Consider the following 21967-nt stretch of genomic DNA (forward strand, 5'->3'; position numbering starts at 1 on the left):
TGATTAAACAGCTCTTTATTTTCTGGCTTTATTTTTATGCTAACAAATTTGTTCTCTGAAAAGTGTCCACAAAGCCAAGTCTCTGATTAACACCTTTGTAAGGATGGTTTTTCACCTATTACTAAATTAAACTTGCTTCATTGGAAAGGCAGCAAGATGCATCCTCATTTCAATGTCTACTGAAATAATACAGGTTGACACCGGGAAACATTAACGCCACTGCATCCTTGCTGCTTTCTCATGTGGAAGTCTGTTTAATGTGAAAACAAGGTGATATCTAATTAGCACACAGGTAAGGAATTAAGAAAATCTTTATTTAAGGGTGAAGATGTTTCTCACAAAATCGTTGCCCCAATGCATCATTGAAATTCAAGCTGGAAAGATGATTTTAATATATCACTTGTACATTTTGTATTGCTCTTCTGGTGACAATGTAGTTTGTTTTTGTCAATTACCATTTTAATAATAGTGTAAAGAAAATTAAGTGGATTTTTGAAAGAAAACAATACTGTCAATATACTATTAAAACAAATTAAAATGGTAAAAGTTATTGTACTTTAAGTAAAAATAAAAGAGCCAAAATATCAATCCCAGTTTTGGATTACTTTAATTAACAAACAAAAAAATGCATATAGCAGAGGATAGTTTCAATCTGCCTACCTCTGGGTTATGGGCCCAGCATGCTTCCATTGCTGTACTCTGCTGCACATGTAAGTGCAAGAGATCCTGAAGCACTCACTCATCATGGGAAAGTACCAATGTGTTTCTTCGTTGGTTGATAGAAGAAACATCTTACAAAAACTCTCCAGATTATTGACTTTATTAAGTTTTTCTAGGAAACGTTTTAGATGAATGCTTATTAGCCTTTGTCAGTATGTACTTTTGCAAAGTGTCTCTGTGGCACAATCAGTTAGTGTGTACGGCTTTTAACCAAAAGGTTGGTGGTTCAATCCCACCCAGGGACGTAATTGACCTTGTCATCAGATTTTGGTGATATTTAAGTAGACAAGTCAAAATTTCAAACCCCATCTTATTGTGTAGGGTACCTGGCCTTCTCTGATGTAATCAGAGTTAGATTTGATTCAGTGATTTTATAAAAACATCTAGGAAGCACAATTTAGCAGTGGGTTGCAGAGAAAAAGAAATATGCTTGCAAAAAAATCAAATTGCTTGATTTAACAGCTCTTAATTTTCTTGCTTAATTTTTATGCTAACAAATTTGTTCTCTGAAAAGTGTCCACAAAGCCAAGTCTCTGATTAACACCTTTGTAGGGATGGTTTTTCACCTATTACTAAATTAAACTTGCTTCATTGGAAAGGCAGCAAGATGCATCCTCATTTCAATGTCTACTGAAATAATACAGGTTGACACCAGGAAACATTAACGCCACTGCATCCTTGCTGCTTTCTCATGTGGAAGTCTGTTTAATGTGAAAACAAGGTGATATCTAATTAGCACACAGGTAAGGAATTACGAAAATCTTTATTTAAGGGTGAAGATGTTTCTCACAAAATTGTTGCCCCAATGCATCATTGAAATTCAAGCTGGAAAGATGATTTTAATATATCACTTGTACATTTTGTATTGCTCTTCTGGTGACAATGTAGTTTTTTTTGTCAATTACCATTTTAATAACAGGGTAAAGAAAATTAAGTGGATTTTTGAAAGAAAACTATACTGTCAATATACTATTAAAACAAATTAAAATGGTAAAAGTTATTGTACTTTAAGTAAAAATAAAAGAGCAAAAATATCAATCCCAGTTTTGATTACTTAAATTAACAAAAAAAATGCATATAGCAAAGGATAGTTTCAATCTGCCTACCTCTGGGTTATGGGTCCAGCATGCTTCCATTGCAGTACTCTGCTGCACATGTAAGTGCAAGAGATCCTGAAGCACTCACTCATCATGGGAAAGTACCAATGTGTTTATTCGTTGGTTGATGGAAGAAACATCTTACAAAAACTCTCCAGATTATTGATTTTTTTATGTTTTTCTAGGAAACGTTCTAGATGTATGCTTATTAACCTTTGTCAGTATGCACTTTTTGCAAAGTGTCTCTGTGGCGCAATCGGTTAGTGTGTTCGGCTATTAACCGAAAGGTTGGTGGTTCATTCCCACCCAGGGACGTAATTAAACTTGTTATCAGATTTTGGTGATATTTAAGTAGACAAGTCAAAATTTCAAACCCCCTCTTATGGTGTAGGGTACATGGCCTTCTCTGATGTAATCAGAGTTAGATTTGATTCAGTGATTTTATAAAAAAACAGCTAGGAAGCACAATTTAGCAGTGGGTTGCAGAGAAAAAAAATATGCTGGCAGAAAAATCCAATCGAGTGATTAAACAGCTCTTCATTTTCTGGCTTTATTTTTATGCTAACAAATTTGTTCTCTGAAAAGTGTCCACAAAGCCAAGTCTCTGATTAACACCTTTGTAAGGATGGTTTTTCACCTATTACTAAATTAAACTTGCTTAATTGGAAAGGCAGCAAGATGCATCCTCATTTCAATGTCTACTGAAATAATACAAGTTGACACCAGGAAACATTAACGCCACTGCATCCTTGCTGCTTTCTCATGTGGAAGTCTGTTTAATATGAAAACAAGGTGATATCTAATTAGCACACAGGTAAGGAATTAAGAAAATCTTTATTTAAGGGTGAAGATGTTTCTCACAAAATCGTTGCCCCAATGCATCATTGAAATTCAAGCTGGAAATATGATTTTAATATATCACTTGTACATTTTGTATTGCTCTTCTGGTGACAATGTAGTTTGTTTTTGTCAATTACCATTTTAATAATAGGGTAAAGAAAATGAAGTGGATTTTTGAAAGAAACCAATACTGTCAATATACTATTAAAACAAATTAAAATGGTAAAAGTTGTTGTACTTTAAGTAAAAATAAAAGAGCCAAAATATCAATCCCAGTTTTGGATTTCTTTAATTAACAAAAAAAATGCATATAGCAGAAGATAGTTTCAATCTGCCTACCTCTGGGTTATGGGCCCAGCATGCTTCCATTGCTGTACTCTGCTGCACATGTAAGTGCAAGAGATCCTGAAGCACTCACTCATCATGGGAAAGTACCAATGTGTTTCTTCGTTGGTTGATGGAAGAAACATCTTACAAAAACTCTCCAGATTATTGACTTTTTAAAGTTTTTCTAGGAAACGTTTTAGATGAATGCTTATTAGCCTTTGTCAGTATATACTTTTACAAAGTGTCTCTGTGGCGCAATCAGTTAGTATGTACGGCTATTAACCAAAAGGTTGGTGGTTCAATCCCACCCAGGTACCTAATTGACCTTGTTATCAGATTTTGGTGATCTTTAAGTAGACAAGTCAAAATTTCAAACCCCCTGTTATGGTGTAGGGTACCTGGCCTTCTCTGATGTAATCAGAGTTAGATTTGATTCAGTGATTTTATAAAAACAGCTAGGAAGCACAATTTAGCAGTGGTTTGCAGAGAAAAAAAATATGCAGGCAGAAAAATCCAATTGAGTGATTAAACAGCTCTTTATTTTCTGGCTTTATTTTTATGCTAACAAATTTGTTCTCTGAAAAGTGTCCACAAAGCCAAGTCTCTGATTAACACCTTTGTAAGGATGGTTTTTCACCTATTACTAAATTAAACTTGCTTCATTGGAAAGGCAGCAAGATGCATCCTCATTTCAATGTCTACTGAAATAATACAGGTTGACACCAGGAAACATTAACGCCACTGCATCCTTGCTGCTTTCTCATGTGGAAGTCTGTTTAATGTGAAAACAAGGTGATATCTAATTAGCACACAGGTAAGGAATTAAGAAAATCTTTATTAAAGGGTGAAGATGTTTCTCACAAAATCGTTGCCCCAATGCATCATTGAAATTCAAGCTGGAAAGATGATTTTAATATATCACTTGTACATTTTGTATTGCTCTTCTGGTGACAATGTAGTTTGTTTTTGTCAATTACCATTTTAATAATAGGGTAAAGAAAATTAAGTGGATTTTTGAAAGAAAACAATACTGTCAATATACTATTAAAACAAATTAAAATGGTAAAAGTTATTGTACTTTAAGTAAAAATAAAAGAGCCAAAATATCAATCCCAGTTTTGGATTACTTTAATTAACAAACAAAAAAATGCATATAGCAGAGGATAGTTTCAATCTGCCTACCTCTGGGTTATAGGCCCAGCATGCTTCCATTGCTGTACTCTGCTGCACATGTAAGTGCAAGAGATCCTGAAGCACTCACTCATCATGGGAAAGTACCAATGTGTTTCTTCGTTGGTTGATAGAAGAAACATCTTACAAAAACTCTCCAGATTATTGACTTTTTTAAGTTTTTCTAGGAATCGTTTTAGATGAATGCTTATTAGCAATTGTCAGTATGGACTTTTGCAAAGTGTCTCTGTGGCGCAATCAGTTAGTGTGTACGGCTATTAACCAAAAGGTTGGTGGTTCAATCCCACCCAGGGACGTAATTGACCTTGTTATCAGATTTTGGTGATCTTTAAGTAGACAAGTCAAATTTCATACCCCCTGTTATGGTGTAGGGTACCTGGCCTTCTCTGATGTAATCAGAGTTAGATTTGATTCAGTGATTTTATAAAAACATCTAGGAAGCACAATTTAGCAGTGGGTTGCAGAGAAAAAGAAATATGCTGGCAAAAAAATCAAATTGCGTGATTAAACAGCTCTTCATTTTCTGGCTTTATTTTTATGCTAACAAATTTGTTCTCTGAAAAGTGTCCACAAAGCCAAGTCTCTGATTAACACCTTTGTAGGGATGGTTTTTCACCTATTACTAAATTAAACTTGCTTCATTGGAAAGGCAGCAAGATGTATCCTCATTTCAATGTCTACTGAAATAATACAGGTTGACACCAGGAAACATTAACGCCACTGCATCCTTGCTGCTTTCTCATGTGGAAGTCTGTTTAATGTGAAAACAAGGTGATATCTAATTAGCACACAGGTAAGGAATTAAGAAAATCTTTATTTAAGGGTGAAGATGTTTCTCACAAAATTGTTGACCCAATGCATCATTGAAATTCAAGCTGGAAAGATGATTTTAATATATCACTTGTACATTTTGTATTGCTCTTCTGGTGACAATGTAGTTTGTTTTTGTCAATTACCATTTTAATAATAGGGTACAGAAAATGAAGTGGATTTTTGAAAGAAAACAATACTGTCGATATTCTATTAAAACAAATTAAAATGGTAAAAGTTATTGTACTTTAAGTAAAAATAAAAGAGACAAAATATCAATCCCAGTTTTGGATTACTTTAATTAACAAAAAAAAATGCATATAGCAGAGGATAGTTTCAATCTGCCTACCTCTGGGTTATGGGCCCAGCATGCTTCCATTGCAGTACTCTGCTGCACATGTAAGTGCAAGAGATCCTGAAGCACTCACTCATCATGGGAAAGTACCAATGTGTTTCTTCGTTGGTTGATGGAAGAAACATCTTACAAAAACTCTCCAGATTATTGACTTTTTAAAGTTTTTCTAGGAAACGTTTTAGATGAATGCTTATTAGCCTTTGTCAGTATGAACTTTTGCAAAGTGTCTCTGTGGCGCAATCAGTTAGTATGTACGGCTATTAACCATAAGGTTGGTGGTTCAATCCCACCCAGGGACCTAATTGACCTTGTTATCAGATTTTGGTGATCTTTAAGTAGACAAGTCAAAATTTCAAACCCCCTGTTATGGTGTAGGGTACCTGGCCTTCTCTGATGTAATCAGAGTTAGATTTGATTCAGTGATTTTATAAAAACAGCTAGGAAGCACAATTTAGCAGTGGGTTGCAGAGAAAAAAAATATGCTGGCAGAAAAATCCAATTGAGTGATTAAACAGCTCTTCATTTTCTGGCTTTATTTTTATGCTAACAAATTTGTTCTCTGAAAAGTGTCCACAAAGCCAAGTCTCTGATTAACACCTTTGTAAGGATGGTTTTTCACCTATTACTAAATTAAACTTGCTTCATTGGAAAGGCAGCAAGATGCATCCTCATTTCAATGGTAAGTCAACCTTCTTGCCCTATGTTCCCTGTCAACGGATGAAGACGCATCATTATCTACCGCAGTCATTTTGGCCCAATAGATATGCAAGAAGTTTAGATTCCCCTTTCTTTGCAGGTAGAGGAAGGAAAAGGAAGAGGTCTGTAGCCTCTTCAAGATTGCAGGACCAGAGATTGTCCTCTGCTTCTGCCAAATCCACTGCATGACACTGGGGCTTTCTTGCAGGAGCCCACACCAGTGGGGGCACGTCTAAAACTCTTCAGTCAGTTCTGGATTCATTCGGACCTGGACTCGTGGGTTTTACAAATAGTGTCCCAAGGGTACAAACTGGGGTTTCAAGACGTTCCCCCTCACCGATTGTTCAAATTGGCCTTAGTCAGCAGGGAGAAGGTTTTTATTCAAGCCTCTTCGTGGTCCCGAAGCCGGACGGCTCAGTCAGACCAATCTTAAATCTGAAATCCCTCAATTTCTTCCTAAAGAAATTCAATTTCAAGATGGAATTTTCTCAGGGCAGTGATCTCCAGTCCGGAGGACGGAGATTTCATGGTTTTGGTAGACATAAAGGATGCCTACTTACATGTTCCCATTTAGCCACTGCCTCAAGCTACCTAAGGTTTGCAATTCAGGATTGTCATGACCAATTTCAGACATTGCCGTTTGGTCTGTCCACGGCTCCGAGGATTTTCACCAGGGTGATGGTGGAAATTATGGTTCTCCTTCGCAAGCAAGGAGTCACAATTATCCCGTACTTGGATGATCTCCTGATAAAGGCGAGATCCAGGGACCAGTTGGTGCAAAACATTGCACTCTCCCTGACAGTTCTTCAACAACATGGTTGGCTCCTAAACTTGCCAAAATCGCAGTTGGTCCCAATGACGCGGTTGTTGTTTTTGGGAGTCATACTGTTAGGCGCCGGGGTCCGCTTGATGGTCTGCGCGGCCCGGCGCCTAGCAACTAGAGACGCCGTGCACGTACAGCCGCCGGCTCCCTAGCAACGCTAGACGCCGGGTGCGCTGAGCCGCACGGACCCTAGCAACGGGGACGCCACTGGCGGACCGCGTTCCCCGTTGCTAGGCTTTAGGAAATTAAGATATTCACCTGCTCTCTGGCCGTGCAGCAAGGCAGCTGCACGGCATTTATTCTAATCAGCCTTTAGCAGCTGATTGGAGGACTCCTTGTTAAATACACTCCCAGGGCTTCTCACAGACGCCGGTAATAGCTTCCTGCATGCTGCCTTTGTTTGCTGAGAGTCTGTTTCCAGTCCTGCTGTATCCGGTCATTCCAGTCCGCAGAAGTCCGGTATTCGGGAGTTGTCATCTCATCCCAAGAGGTCGTTTGGTTCCCTGGAGTCCTGACTGATCACCGTTTTATATCCAGTGGTGTTCGTGAGTTGCGGCTCTGCCGTGTGTTGCGGCTCAGCCGCTTTACCTTTTATATTTTGTGTTTGGAGCATTTGCGGAGGGTTCCGCTTCCACAAGTCCTCTCTGGTACTTGGCGGTGCCGGGTAGGAGAATTGGACAAGTGGATATTTTGGTTGTCCTTTTTCCTGGCGGTTTCTCCGCACATATTATAGTTTTGAGTTTGCTTAGCCCCTGGCCTGGTTGTTTAGTTAGAGGGCCTCTTGTTATCACCCTGTCTCAGGTTTCCCTTTGTCTCTCATTAAGACCGGGGGGCATCGAAGTTGGGCAGACATAATCCGCCCTTCAAACGCGGCTGCCAAGGGCTCAAGAAACCATAGTCTCGCAGGGGATTTCTGACAACATGGGTGAGACAACAGAGTTAGGGCGCCAGGGGCTATTTTCCTGTCCTGCTCCCTTCCCCAGCATTCCGTTCCAGTGCTCCAGTCCTTGCCATAAGATCTTCTCTGACCAGAGTGCTGGAATCATAACATTATTACCGGCCATACCAAAACTTAAAATTAAACGGGGTTTAATTTTTTCTCATTCAGTTTTGTGAGAGTTTATCGGCCTCATGAATCCAACAGGTTTAGGGCCAAATCCTGGTCAGCTCTTAGTCAGCCAGATTCAAGAACTTACTCAGATGGTTCAGGATCTTTTTCTTCGGGTGAAGTCGCAGGAAGATCTTTTGCGAGCTTCCCCAAGGGTAGTCCCTGAACCAAAGATGCATTTGCCTGACCGTTTTTCTGGTGATAGAAAAGAGTTTTTTAATTTTAAAGAATCCTGTAAACTTTATTTTCGTTTAAGACCGACTTCCTCGGGTACTGAATCTCAGCGGGTCGGGTTTATTATTTCTTTGCTCCAGGGGGATCCTCAGACCTGGGCATTTGGTTTAAGAGCAGAGGATCCGGCATTGTTGTCAATTGACGCTTTTTTTGAGTCTTTAGGGCTCTTGTATGATGACCCTGATAGAGAGGCGTCCGCTGAAAGTCAGTTGCGCGCTCTCAGACAGGGTAGAAATCCTGCAGAGGTTTATTGTACGGAGTTTCGCCGTTGGTCGAACGACTGTGGCTGGAATGACCCAGCCCTGCGCAGTCAGTTTCGCCTCGGCTTATCAGAGTCTATAAAAGACAGTCTCCTTCAGTACCCCGCTCCTGAGACTCTCGATAAACTCATGGAGCTTTCTATTAAGATTGATCGTCGTCTCAGAGAGCGGAGGGCTGAAAAAGGAGCACCTGTAAGGTCAAGTCCGTGTGTATATTCCATTCCTGAAGACGTAGAGGAGACCATGCAGATGGGTCTCTCCCGGCTGTCTCCTGAAGAAAGAGCCAGAAGGCAAAATTCTGGTCTTTGTCTGTACTGTGGGGGTAAGGGACATTTTGCTCGTAATTGTCCAAACAAGTCGGGAAACGCTTTGACCAGGTGAATTGTGAGGGGGTTCACCTAGGTCTGCAGCTTATCTCCTCGAATAACTCCCTTTTAGTCCCAGTTAAAGTTTCCTTTGGCAGCCTCAGTTCTTTGGTGTCGGCTTTTGTTGACAGTGGAGCTGCAGGAAACTTTATGGATTTAACTTGGGCTAAGGCCTTAGGCATTCCTCAGTTACCTTTGGGTAGGTGTGTCACCATGCATGGCTTAGATGGGAGTCCGCTGTCTAATGGGATTATTTCTCTCCGTACACCCCCTGTACTACTTACAGTAGGAGCTCTACATTCCGAGAAAATCGAGTTCTTTCTTACACATTGCCCAGCAGTTCCAGTTGTTCTGGGTCACCCTTGGCTGGCCTTTCATAATCCCACCATTGATTGGCGGTCGGGGGAGATTTCACATTGGGGTACTTTTTGTGATAAGGAATGTATCACGTTTCCAGTCAGAGTAGCAGCTATCATTCCAGAACTCATTCCGGTGGAATACCAGGAGTTTGCTGATGTTTTCTCCAAAGGCAATGCGGACATTCTGCCTCCCCATCGGCCTTATGATTGTGCTATTGAGTTAATTTCTGGTGCCGCATTGCCAAAGGGAAGATTATATGCATTATCCGGGCCAGAAACTGCGGCTATGAATGATTATGTAAAGGAGAGCCTTGAGAAAGGATTTATTAGACCATCAAAATCTCCTTTAAGTGCAGGCTTCTTCTTTGTGGAGAAAAAGGATGGCTCGCTTAGACCTTGCATTGATTTTAGAGCCCTGAATAAGATCTCAGTTAAAAACACCTATCCTTTGCCGTTGATTTCTGTACTCTTTGATCAGTTACGTTCTGCTGTGATTTTTTCTAAAATTGACCTTAGAGGAGCGTACAACCTCATCCGAATTAAATCTGGAGATGAGTGGAAAACGGCCTTCAGTACTCAGTCGGGTCACTACGAATACCTGGTGATGCCGTTCGGCCTGTCCAATGCTCCGGCAGTTTTTCAAGACCTCATTAACGATGTGCTCCGTGACTTCCTAGGGAAATTCGTGGTCGTTTACTTAGACGACATCCTGATTTTTTCTAAATCAATGGAACAACATGTTACCCAGGTGCGTCTGGTTCTTCAAAATTTATGTGAGAATCATTTATATGCCAAGCTGGAGAAGTGTGAGTTTCATGTCACGGAAGTATCTTTTTTAGGGTACATAATTTTCCATGGAACCAAAGAAACTCCAGGCCATCCTTAGTTGGGCGCAACCCACCAATTTAAAAGCAATTAAGCGTTTTTTAGGGTTTGCGAATTATTATAGAAGGTTCATTCATTCTTTTTCTGACCTGGTTGCTCCCATTGTAGCTCTGGCAAAGAAAGGAGCGGATCCTACCAACTGGTCGCGTGAAGCTGAGTTGTCCTTTCGGGCCTTGAAACAAGCCTTTGTCTCGGCTCCAGTCCTCAGACATCCTAATCCGGAATTGCCCTTTGTGGTGGAGGTTGATGCCTCGGAGGTTGGAGTGGGGGCTATCCTTTCTCAAAAGGATCCGGAGTCTCTGGAGTTACATCCTTGTGCCTTTATGTCCAGGAAATTCTCCTCCGCTGAATCCAACTATGACGTTGGTAATCGGGAGTTACTGGCGGTAAAATGGGCTTTCGAGGAGTGGAGGCATTGGCTGGAGGGAGCAAAACATACTATTTCGGTATTGACTGACCATAAGAACCTGCAATAGATTGAATCGGCTAAGCGGCTTAATGCCCGGCAGGCACGTTGGGCATTATTTTTTTTACGCGTTTCAAATTTATAATCACTTTCAGGCCTGGTTCCAAGAATACTAAGGCTGATGCCCTGTCACATAGCTTTCTTCCGGTTCACAATAACAATCCTGTTACCCCCATACTTCCATCTTCGGTCATCTGGGCGGGCCTCACACAAGATTTATTTACCCAGTTAAAACAGCTTCAACACCAAGCTCCTAGAATTACTCCTGCTGGTCGTCTTTACGTCCCTGAGTTTTTGAGAGTTACTGTTTTAACGGAATTCCATGATAACAAAGTTTCAGGGCATCCAGGAGTCTCTAAGACATTGGAGTTAGTCTCTCGCTCAGTATGGTGGCCTGGTCTTTCTAAAGACGTCAAGGAATTTGTTTATTCATGTCAGGTTTGTGCACAGCATAAGGTTCCCCGTTCCTTGCCCATCGGGCAACTTATGCCCTTAAATGTTCCTCTCAGGCCATGGTCTCATATTTCCATGGATTTTGTGGTTGACCTTCCCCTTTCAGCCGGATTCCGAGTCATATGGGTGGTAGTGGACCGTTTTAGTAAAATGGCTCATTTTATTGCTCTTCCCCGATTGCCTTCTGCCCAAGGGTTGGCAGTTTTGTTTCTCCGCCATGTATTCAGGCTTCATGGGTTGCCTACTGATATTGTTTCTGATCGGGGTCCACAATTCATCGCACAATTCTGGAAATGTTTTTGTGCCTCATTGAAGATGAAATTGTCGTTAACATCCGGTTACCACCCACAATCCAACGGGCAAACCGAACGAGTTAACCAATCATTGAAACAATATTTGCGCTTGTATTCAGCCAAACTCCAGAATGATTGGTCCGAGTTTCTTCCGTTGGCTGAATTTGCTTACAATAATTCTTGTCATTCCTCCACTAAAGAGTCTCCATTCTTTTCAGTTTTTGGTTTTCACCCCAGAGCTAATTCTTTTTTTCATCATTCCTCAGTCTCCTCGCTTACCTTAACCTCCCATCTCAGAGCCATTTGGAAAAAGGTGCACCTTGCTCTCAGAAAAGCGGCCTTTCGAGAGAAGAAATTTTCTGACAGGCTCCGACGTCCTTGCACTTTTAAGGTGGGAGATAGGGTGTGGTTGTCGACTCGCAACATCAGGCTTCGACAATCCTCAGCTAGACTGGGACCCAAATTTATTTGGCCATTTCTTATTATTAAAAGAGTCAACCCAGTTGCCTTTCGGTTACGTTTACCAAGATCTCTCAGGATTGGAAATACGTTTCATTGTTCCCTGTTGAAACAATACGTTTCTTCCAGTAGATTTCCTCGGAAGATCTCTCAGGGTAGATCTCCAGTGGATGTACAGGGACAACAGGAGTTCTTGGTAGAGAAGGTTCTCGATTCCAAATTGTCCCGGGATCGGCTGTATTTTCTGGTTCACTGGAAAGGCTATGGTCCGGAGGAAAGGTCTTGGGTCCTGGATAAGGATCTTCATGCCCCGAGGCTCAAGAGGGCATTTTTTCGGGAATTTCCTCAGAAACCTGGCTTTAGGGGTTCCTTGACCCCTCCTCAAGGGGGGGGTACTGTTAGGCGCCGGGGTCCGCTTGATGGTCTGCGCGGCCCGGCGCCTAGCAACTAGAGATGCCGTGCACGTACAGCCGCCGGCTCCCTAGCAACGCTAGACGCCGGGCGCGCTGAGCCGCACGGACCCTAGCAACGGGGACGCCACTGGTGGACCGCGTTCCCCGTTGCTAGGTTTTAGGAAATTAAGATATTCACCTGCTCTCTGGCCGTGCAGCAAGGCAGCTGCACAGCATTTATTCTAATCAGCCTTTAGCAGCTGATTGGAGGACTCCTTGTTAAATACACTCCCAGGGCTTCTCACAGATGCCGGTAATAGCTTCCTGCATGCTGCCTTTGTTTGCTGAGAGTCTGTTTCCAGTCCTGCTGTATCCGGTCATTCCAGTCCGCAGAAGTCCGGTATTCGGGAGTTGTCATCTCATCCCAAGAGGTCGTTTGGTTCCCTGGAGTCCTGACTGATCACCGTTTTATATCCAGTGGTGTTCGTGAGTTGCGGCTCTGCCGTGTGTTGCGGCTCAGCCGCTTTACCTTTTATATTTTGTGTTTGGAGCATTTGCGGAGGGTTCCGCTTCCACAAGTCCTCTCTGGTACTCGGCGGTGCCGGGTAGGAGAATTGGACAAGTGGATATTTTGGTTGTCCTTTTTCCTGGCGGTTTCTCCGCACATATTATAGTTTTGAGTTTGCTTAGCCCCTGGCCTGGTTGTTTAGTTAGAGGGCCTCTTGTTATCACCCTGTCTCGGGTTTCCCTTTGTCTCTCATTAAGACCGGGGGGCATCGAAGTTGGGCAGACATAATCCGCCCTTCAAACGCGGCTGCCAAGGGCTCAAGAAACCATAGTCTCGCAGGGGATTTCTGACAACACGGGTGAGACAACAGAGTTAGGGCGCCAGGGGCTATTTTCCTGTCCTGCTCCCTTCCCCAGCATTCCGTTCCAGTGCACCGGTCCTTGCCATAAGATCTTCTCTGACCAGAGTGCTGGAATCATAACACATACTGGACACAGAAGAGGTTTTCTTCCAGTGGAAAGGCTATGGAGATCCAGAGTCTGGTCAAACAAATTCTGAAACCAGCAAGAGTGTTAATCCATCAATGCATTCAGTTGCTGGGGAAGATGGTTGTGGCCTACGAGACCATTCAGTTTGGCAGGTTCCATGCCAGAGTGTTCCAGTGGGACCTGTTGGACAATTGGTCCGGATCCCACCTACACATGCACCGGAGGATAATCCTGTCTTCCAAGACCAGAATCTCACTCCATTGGTGGCTGCACAGTTCTCACCTCCTAGAGGGGCGATGGTTCGGGATCCAGGACTGGATCCTAGGGACCACAGATGCAACCCTCCGAGGCTGGGGAGCAGTCACACAGGGGGAAAACGTCCAAGGAAGATGGTCAAGTCAGGAAAGTTGTCTCCACATAAATGTTCTGGAGTTAAGGGCCATTTAATAACTGCAGACACAGTACACACTGGGACGAGTGCCCAGCATCCTCAACAGACTAAGAGAAAAGGATTTACCGGTAGGTATTAAAATCCTAGTTTCTCTAACGTCCTAGAGGATGCTGGGGACTCCGTAAGGACCATGGGGATAGTCGGGCTCCACAGAGTTCATGATCTTCACTGAGGTAGCGCACAGCACTGCAGCTGTGCGCCATTGCTCCCATACACCTCACATACTCCGGTCACTGTAAGGGTGCAGGGCGCAGGGGGGGCGCCCTGGGCAGCAATATAAACCTCTTTTTAGAAAAAATATAACATATATACAGCTGGGCACTGTATATATGTATGAGCCCCCACCAATTTTACAGTTTAAGCGGGACAGAAGCCCGCCGCCGAGGGGGCGGGGCTTCTCCCTCAGCACTCACCAGCGCCATTTTTTCTCCACAGCACCGCTGAGAGGAAGCTCCCCGGACTCTCCGCTGCTTATACCACGGTAGAGAAGAGGGTTGAAAAGAGAGGGGGGCACATAATTCGGCGCAAATTACATACAGCAGCGCTACTGGACAAACATTAAGTTACTGTGTTATTCCTGGGTTATATAGCGCTGGGGAGTGTGCTGGCATACTCTCTCTCTGTCTCTCCAAAGGGCCTTGTGGGGAAACTGTCTTCAGAAAAAGTATTCCCTGTGTGTGTGGTGTGTCGGTACACGTGTGTCGACATGTCTGAGGAAGAAGGCTATATTAGAGAGGAGCGGGAGCAAATGAATGTGGTGTCTCCGCTGACACCTGATTGGATGGATATGTGGAATGTTTTAAATGCTAGTGTAAACTCATTGTACAAAAGATTAGACAAGGCTGAAGCTTTGGGACAGTCAGGGACTCAACCCATGCCTGATCCTATGTTGCAGGGACTGTCAGGGTCTCATAAGCGCCCACTATCCCAGATTGTTGACACAGATACCGACACGGATTCTGACTCCAGTGTCGATTACGATGATGCAAAGTTACAGCCAAAATTGGCAAAATCCATTCGATATATGATTATGGCAATAAAAGATGTTTTGCACATCACAGAGGAACCCCCTGTCCCTGACAAGAGGGTACATATGTACAAGGGAAAGTAACCTTTGAGGGGGTCACACGAGCTGAACGAGTTATGTGAAAAAGCTTGGGAATCTCCAGATAAAAGACTGCAGATTTCCAAAAGGATTCTTATGGCGTATCCTTTTCCATCAACGGATAGGTTACGATGGAAATCCTCCCGTAGGATGGACAAAGCATTAACACGCACAGCTACAGTTGGAAAATCAAATTTTTTACCTTATGTTCCCTCACAGCATAAGAAAGCTCCGCATTATCAAATGCAGTCCTTTCGGTCACAAAGAAACAAGAAAGTGCGAGGTGCGTCCTTTCTTGCCAGAGGTAGGGGCAGAGGAATAAAGCTGCACAACACAGCTAGTTCCCAGGAACAGAAGTCCTCCCCGGCCTCTACAAAATCTACCTCATGACGCTGGGGCTCCACTGGCAGAGTCCGGCCCATGTGATGTCATGCAGCTGCTCTGACCACGCCTCCTGTTTCTCCGTTGCCGACCCCATTTTGAAACCGTGCCCCCGCACCGCTCCATCTCCGACTTGGAAATGGAGTGTTGTTGACCCCCCTCCCCCCCCCCCTTCACCGATTCACAGGCAGAGGTGATCGCATTATCTGCGGGGTGCCGCAGAAAATGCAGGCGGATGCGTATGCTCTTAGCAGTTTTTGCAGTTGGATTGCGATCCAACCTGAATCAGGCCCCATTACCTATCACAATGCACTGCGGGTAGTACAAAATGGGGTTAATATAGGAGAAAAAACCCCAGAGCTGTGCTCCTTAACTGTCCCTGGTGGCTAGTGGAGCGGCTGCCCAGTAATCAGTGTCCACGCCAGTGCGCACACGGCCCGCCCCCATCAGCGGCCTCGTGATCCCGGAGGGCGGTGTGTGTGTGACTGACCTTAGGAAGAAACCGGAGCCTCCGCTGCAGTGACCCAGCAACCGGGGCACGGGAGTATACTGCGCCACTGGGAGTGATGGAGCTGCAGTAAAGAGGTCTATTAGACCTAGCCTGCTGCAGCCCTTGTAGATTCTTATAAAAAAAGTTCTTCTTTTCTTGCCAAAATTAATAGCTAAGAATAGGCTGCCTGAGGAAGCCCCCTGTTAAGTGGCCTGCTACTGAAGGCACCAACTACAAACTGAGCTCCCTGTTCATGGAAGCGAGGTTATAGAGGAGGGGGCGCTGAGCATCTTGGGAACAGTCAAAAGCTTTGAGCCTGTTGGTGCCTCAGATCAAGATCCTACTCTGGTGTACATATACAATGTGAATCCTTGTGGAGTCCAGTGTACCCCACAGAAGAAATGAATGCGTCACACCCATTGGCAGCAACATTAGAATAGCTGCTGATGGGCACAATTGAGAAAGGAAGGGGGGAAAACATTTGAATCCAGCACATATATGTAATTTGAATATGTAATTTGTACCTTCCTACTTTAAAATGTAATGGATGAACCTCACCCTGTGAGAACTATCTTCATGATCAAGAGATCTCATATGCAAGATAAGTATGTGTTGGGATAGGGCTGTGGAGGGCGGCTGCTCGGGCACACCCCTGTCAAGTTAAGGAGATTCAACTGAGGAAGCACAAGGGAACTCTCATCTGGGAACAACAACTGCAGGGAGAACACATTTTCAGACGAATGTGGGAGGGCAGAAGGCTGCCTAATACTGAAGCACCCCCAAACAACAAACCAAATGCAACAACTACTGCAAGCATTCCTGGGGGAAGGCCTGCAGCAGATGGATTTGCATATAGTGATGTCATCCAAGCAGTGGGCATAGTTGGCTGCAACCCTCGTCTGCATATGAAAAGAGAAAAGGGTCACGCAGGGCATGGCGGCCTTTGTGGGGTTGCGCTTGGATGACCCCTAAATCGCTTTATACACCCCCACCCCCCATCAGTGTGGGCTCATGTTGGCCATGCCCCAGCCCCTGAAGCATTCAAGCTGATTTCTTGCAGCAGCTGGACCCAGAAACAGCTCCAGAGTTGCTCTAAAAGACAAGTAAAAGGGTATGAGCCCTGCAGCACCACCTGTAGTTTGCATACACACATATATAGGACAGCATCTCTTATATGCCCCAGGGTCAATAAAATAGTATCCTTATCTAGGGTATCCATCCCCACAGATAAGGTATCCGTCCATGCCGCTACAGCACTACACACCCAGGCCGACGCAATTGCCGGTCTGAGTAAGGTACCTGAATGTGTATAAATGGACTTCAGGGTAATCTCCTGTTTGCGGTCAGCAGACTCTTTGAGGGTAGCCGTATACTGGGACGGGAGGGCTACCTTCTTGGATAAGCGTGTTAATGCTTTGTCCACCCTAGGGGAGGATTCCCATCGTAACCTATCCATTGATGGGAAAGGATACGCCATAAGAATCCTTTTGGAAATCTGCAGTCTTTTATCTGGAGATTCCCAAGCTTTTTCACATCCGTGGCCTCTAGTTCTGAGAAGGGACCTGCTTCAGCAGGGTCCTTGTCTTTTTCAAGACTTACCGCGGCTGCGTTTTGACGGCATGGCGTTTGAATGCCAGATCCTAAAAGGAAAAGGCATTCCAGAAGAAGTCATTCCTACCTTGATAAAGGCAAGGAAGGAAGTCACCGCGAAGCATTATCGCCGTATTTGGCGAAAATATGTTGCGTGGTGCGAGCAGCGGAGTGCTCCGATGGAGGAATTTCAACTGGGTCGTTTTCCTACATTTCCTGCAATCAGGATTGTCTATGGGTCTCAAATTGGGATCTATTAAGGTTCAAATTTCGGCCCTATCAATATTCTTCCAAAAAGAATTGGCCTCAGTCCCTGAGGTCCAGATTTTTATCAAAGGAGTACTGCATATACAGCCTCCTGTGGTGCCTAAGGTGGCACCGTGGGATCTAAATGTAGTTTTAGATTTCCTCAAATCCAATTGGTTTGAACCACTAAAGAATGTGGATTTGAAATATCTCACATGGAAAGTGACTATGTTACTGGCCCTGGCTTCGGCCGGGAGAGTATCTGAACTGGCGGCTTTGTTTTATAAAAGCCCATATTTAATTTTCCATTCGACATAGGGCAGAGCTGCGGACGCGTCCGCATTTTCTCCCTAAGGTGGTATCAGCGTTTCACCTGAACCAGCCTATTGTAGTGCCTGCGGCTACAGACGACTTGAAGGACTCCAAGTTGTTGGACGTTGTCAGAGCCTTAAAAATATACATTTAAAGGACGGCTGGAGTCAGAAAATCTGACTCGCTGTTTATACTGTATGCACCCAACAAGTTGGGTGCACCTGCTTCTAAGCAGTCGATTGCTCGTTGGATTTGTAACAAAATTCAACTTGTACATTCTGTGGCAGGCCTGCCACAGCCTAAATCTGTTAAGGCCCATTCCGCAAGGAAGGTGGGCTCATCTTGGGCGGCTGCCCGAGGGGTCTCGGCATTACAACTCTGCCGAGCAGCTACGTGGTCAGGGGAGAACACGTTTGTAAATTTTTACAAATTTGATACCCTGGCAAAGGAGGACCTGGAGTTCTCTCATTCGGTGCTGCAGAGTCATCCGCACTCTCCCGCCCGTTTGGGAGCTTTGGTATAATCCCCATGGTCCTTTCAGGAACCCCAGCATCCACTTAGGACGATAGAGAAAATAAGAATTTACTTACCGATAATTCTATTTCTCGGAGTCCGTAGTGGATGCTGGGCGCCCATCCCAAGTGCGGATTATCTGCAATACTTGTACATAGTTATTGTTAACTAATTCGGGTTATTGTTTAGGAAGCCATCTTTCAGAGGCTCCTCTGTTATCATACTGTTAACTGGGTTTAGATCACAAGTTGTACGGTGTGATTGGTGTGGCTGGTATGAGTCTTACCCGGGATTCAAAATCCTCCCTTATTGTGTACGCTCGTCCGGGCACAGTACCTAACTGGAGTCTGGAGGAGGGTCATAGGGGGAGGAGCCAGTACACACCACCTGACCTGTAAAAGCTTTACTTTTGTGCCCTGTCTCCTGCGGAGCCGCTATTCCCCATGGTCCTTTCAGGAACCCCAGCATCCACTACGGACTCCGAGAAATAGAATTATCGGTAAGTAAATTCTTATTTTCTAGTGTCCTTCGTTTGGGAGAAAAATGCAAAGGTACAAGACAGCTTTTCCTTGCCAATATCTCTCTTTTGCAAAGAGCTGCGCATTGGAAAATTCAGGGCTATGTCGTGTAGATGATGGCCTAACAGGAGGCTTTAAAATTATCTTTCTAGTGTCCTTCGTTTGGGAGAAAAATGCAAAGGTACAAGACAGCTTTTCCTTGCCAATATCGCCATTTTTTCTCCACAGCACCGCTGAGAGGAAGCTCCCCGGACTCTCCGCTGCTTATACCACGGTAGAGAAGAGGGTTGAAAAGAGAGGGGGGCACATAATTCGGCGCAAATTACATACAGCAGCGCTACTGGACAAACATTAAGTTACTGTGTTATTCCTGGGTTATATAGCGCTGGGGAGTGTGCTGGCATACTCTCTCTCTGTCTCTCCAAAGGGCCTTGTGGGGAAACTGTCTTCAGAAAAAGTATTCCCTGTGTGTGTGGTGTGTCGGTACACGTGTGTCGACATGTCTGAGGAAGAAGGCTATATTAGAGAGGAGCGGGAGCAAATGAATGTGGTGTCTCCGCTGACACCTGATTGGATGGATATGTGGAATGTTTTAAATGCTAGTGTAAACTCATTGTACAAAAGATTAGACAAGGCTGAAGCTTTGGGACAGTCAGGGACTCAACCCATGCCTGATCCTATGTTGCAGGGACTGTCAGGGTCTCATAAGCGCCCACTATCCCAGATTGTTGACACAGATACCGACACGGATTCTGACTCCAGTGTCGATTACGATGATGCAAAGTTACAGCCAAAATTGGCAAAATCCATTCGATATATGATTATGGCAATAAAAGATGTTTTGCACATCACAGAGGAACCCCCTGTCCCTGACAAGAGGGTACATATGTACAAGGGAAAGTAACCTTTGAGGGGGTCACACGAGCTGAACGAGTTATGTGAAAAAGCTTGGGAATCTCCAGATAAAAGACTGCAGATTTCCAAAAGGATTCTTATGGCGTATCCTTTTCCATCAACGGATAGGTTACGATGGAAATCCTCCCGTAGGATGGACAAAGCATTAACACGCACAGCTACAGTTGGAAAATCAAATTTTTTACCTTATGTTCCCTCACAGCATAAGAAAGCTCCGCATTATCAAATGCAGTCCTTTCGGTCACAAAGAAACAAGAAAGTGCGAGGTGCGTCCTTTCTTGCCAGAGGTAGGGGCAGAGGAATAAAGCTGCACAACACAGCTAGTTCCCAGGAACAGAAGTCCTCCCCGGCCTCTACAAAATCTACCTCATGACGCTGGGGCTCCACTGGCAGAGTCCGGCCCATGTGATGTCATGCAGCTGCTCTGACCACGCCTCCTGTTTCTCCGTTGCCGACCCCATTTTGAAACCGTGCCCCCGCACCGCTCCATCTCCGACTTGGAAATGGAGTGTTGTTGACCCCCCTCCCCCCCCCCCTTCACCGATTCACAGGCAGAGGTGATCGCATTATCTGCGGGGTGCCGCAGAAAATGCAGGCGGATGCGTATGCTCTTAGCAGTTTTTGCAGTTGGATTGCGATCCAACCTGAATCAGGCCCCATTACCTATCACAATGCACTGCGGGTAGTACAAAATGGGGTTAATATAGGAGAAAAAACCCCAGAGCTGTGCTCCTTAACTGTCCCTGGTGGCTAGTGGAGCGGCTGCCCAGTAATCAGTGTCCACGCCAGTGCGCACACGGCCCGCCCCCATCAGCGGCCTCGTGATCCCGGAGGGCGGTGTGTGTGTGACTGACCTTAGGAAGAAACCGGAGCCTCCGCTGCAGTGACCCAGCAACCGGGGCACGGGAGTATACTGCGCCACTGGGAGTGATGGAGCTGCAGTAAAGAGGTCTATTAGACCTAGCCTGCTGCAGCCCTTGTAGATTCTTATAAAAAAAGTTCTTCTTTTCTTGCCAAAATTAATAGCTAAGAATAGGCTGCCTGAGGAAGCCCCCTGTTAAGTGGCCTGCTACTGAAGGCACCAACTACAAACTGAGCTCCCTGTTCATGGAAGCGAGGTTATAGAGGAGGGGGCGCTGAGCATCTTGGGAACAGTCAAAAGCTTTGAGCCTGTTGGTGCCTCAGATCAAGATCCTACTCTGGTGTACATATACAATGTGAATCCTTGTGGAGTCCAGTGTACCCCACAGAAGAAATGAATGCGTCACACCCATTGGCAGCAACATTAGAATAGCTGCTGATGGGCACAATTGAGAAAGGAAGGGGGGAAAACATTTGAATCCAGCACATATATGTAATTTGAATATGTAATTTGTACCTTCCTACTTTAAAATGTAATGGATGAACCTCACCCTGTGAGAACTATCTTCATGATCAAGAGATCTCATATGCAAGATAAGTATGTGTTGGGATAGGGCTGTGGAGGGCGGCTGCTCGGGCACACCCCTGTCAAGTTAAGGAGATTCAACTGAGGAAGCACAAGGGAACTCTCATCTGGGAACAACAACTGCAGGGAGAACACATTTTCAGACGAATGTGGGAGGGCAGAAGGCTGCCTAATACTGAAGCACCCCCAAACAACAAACCAAATGCAACAACTACTGCAAGCATTCCTGGGGGAAGGCCTGCAGCAGATGGATTTGCATATAGTGATGTCATCCAAGCAGTGGGCATAGTTGGCTGCAACCCTCGTCTGCATATGAAAAGAGAAAAGGGTCACGCAGGGCATGGCGGCCTTTGTGGGGTTGCGCTTGGATGACCCCTAAATCGCTTTATACACCCCCACCCCCCATCAGTGTGGGCTCATGTTGGCCATGCCCCAGCCCCTGAAGCATTCAAGCTGATTTCTTGCAGCAGCTGGACCCAGAAACAGCTCCAGAGTTGCTCTAAAAGACAAGTAAAAGGGTATGAGCCCTGCAGCACCACCTGTAGTTTGCATACACACATATATAGGACAGCATCTCTTATATGCCCCAGGGTCAATAAAATAGTATCCTTATCTAGGGTATCCATCCCCACAGATAAGGTATCCGTCCATGCCGCTACAGCACTACACACCCAGGCCGACGCAATTGCCGGTCTGAGTAAGGTACCTGAATGTGTATAAATGGACTTCAGGGTAATCTCCTGTTTGCGGTCAGCAGACTCTTTGAGGGTAGCCGTATACTGGGACGGGAGGGCTACCTTCTTGGATAAGCGTGTTAATGCTTTGTCCACCCTAGGGGAGGATTCCCATCGTAACCTATCCATTGATGGG

The sequence above is a fragment of the Pseudophryne corroboree genome, unplaced genomic scaffold (genome assembly GCF_028390025.1).
Source record: "Pseudophryne corroboree isolate aPseCor3 unplaced genomic scaffold, aPseCor3.hap2 scaffold_470, whole genome shotgun sequence".
NCBI classification, from domain to species: Eukaryota; Metazoa; Chordata; class Amphibia; order Anura; family Myobatrachidae; genus Pseudophryne; species Pseudophryne corroboree.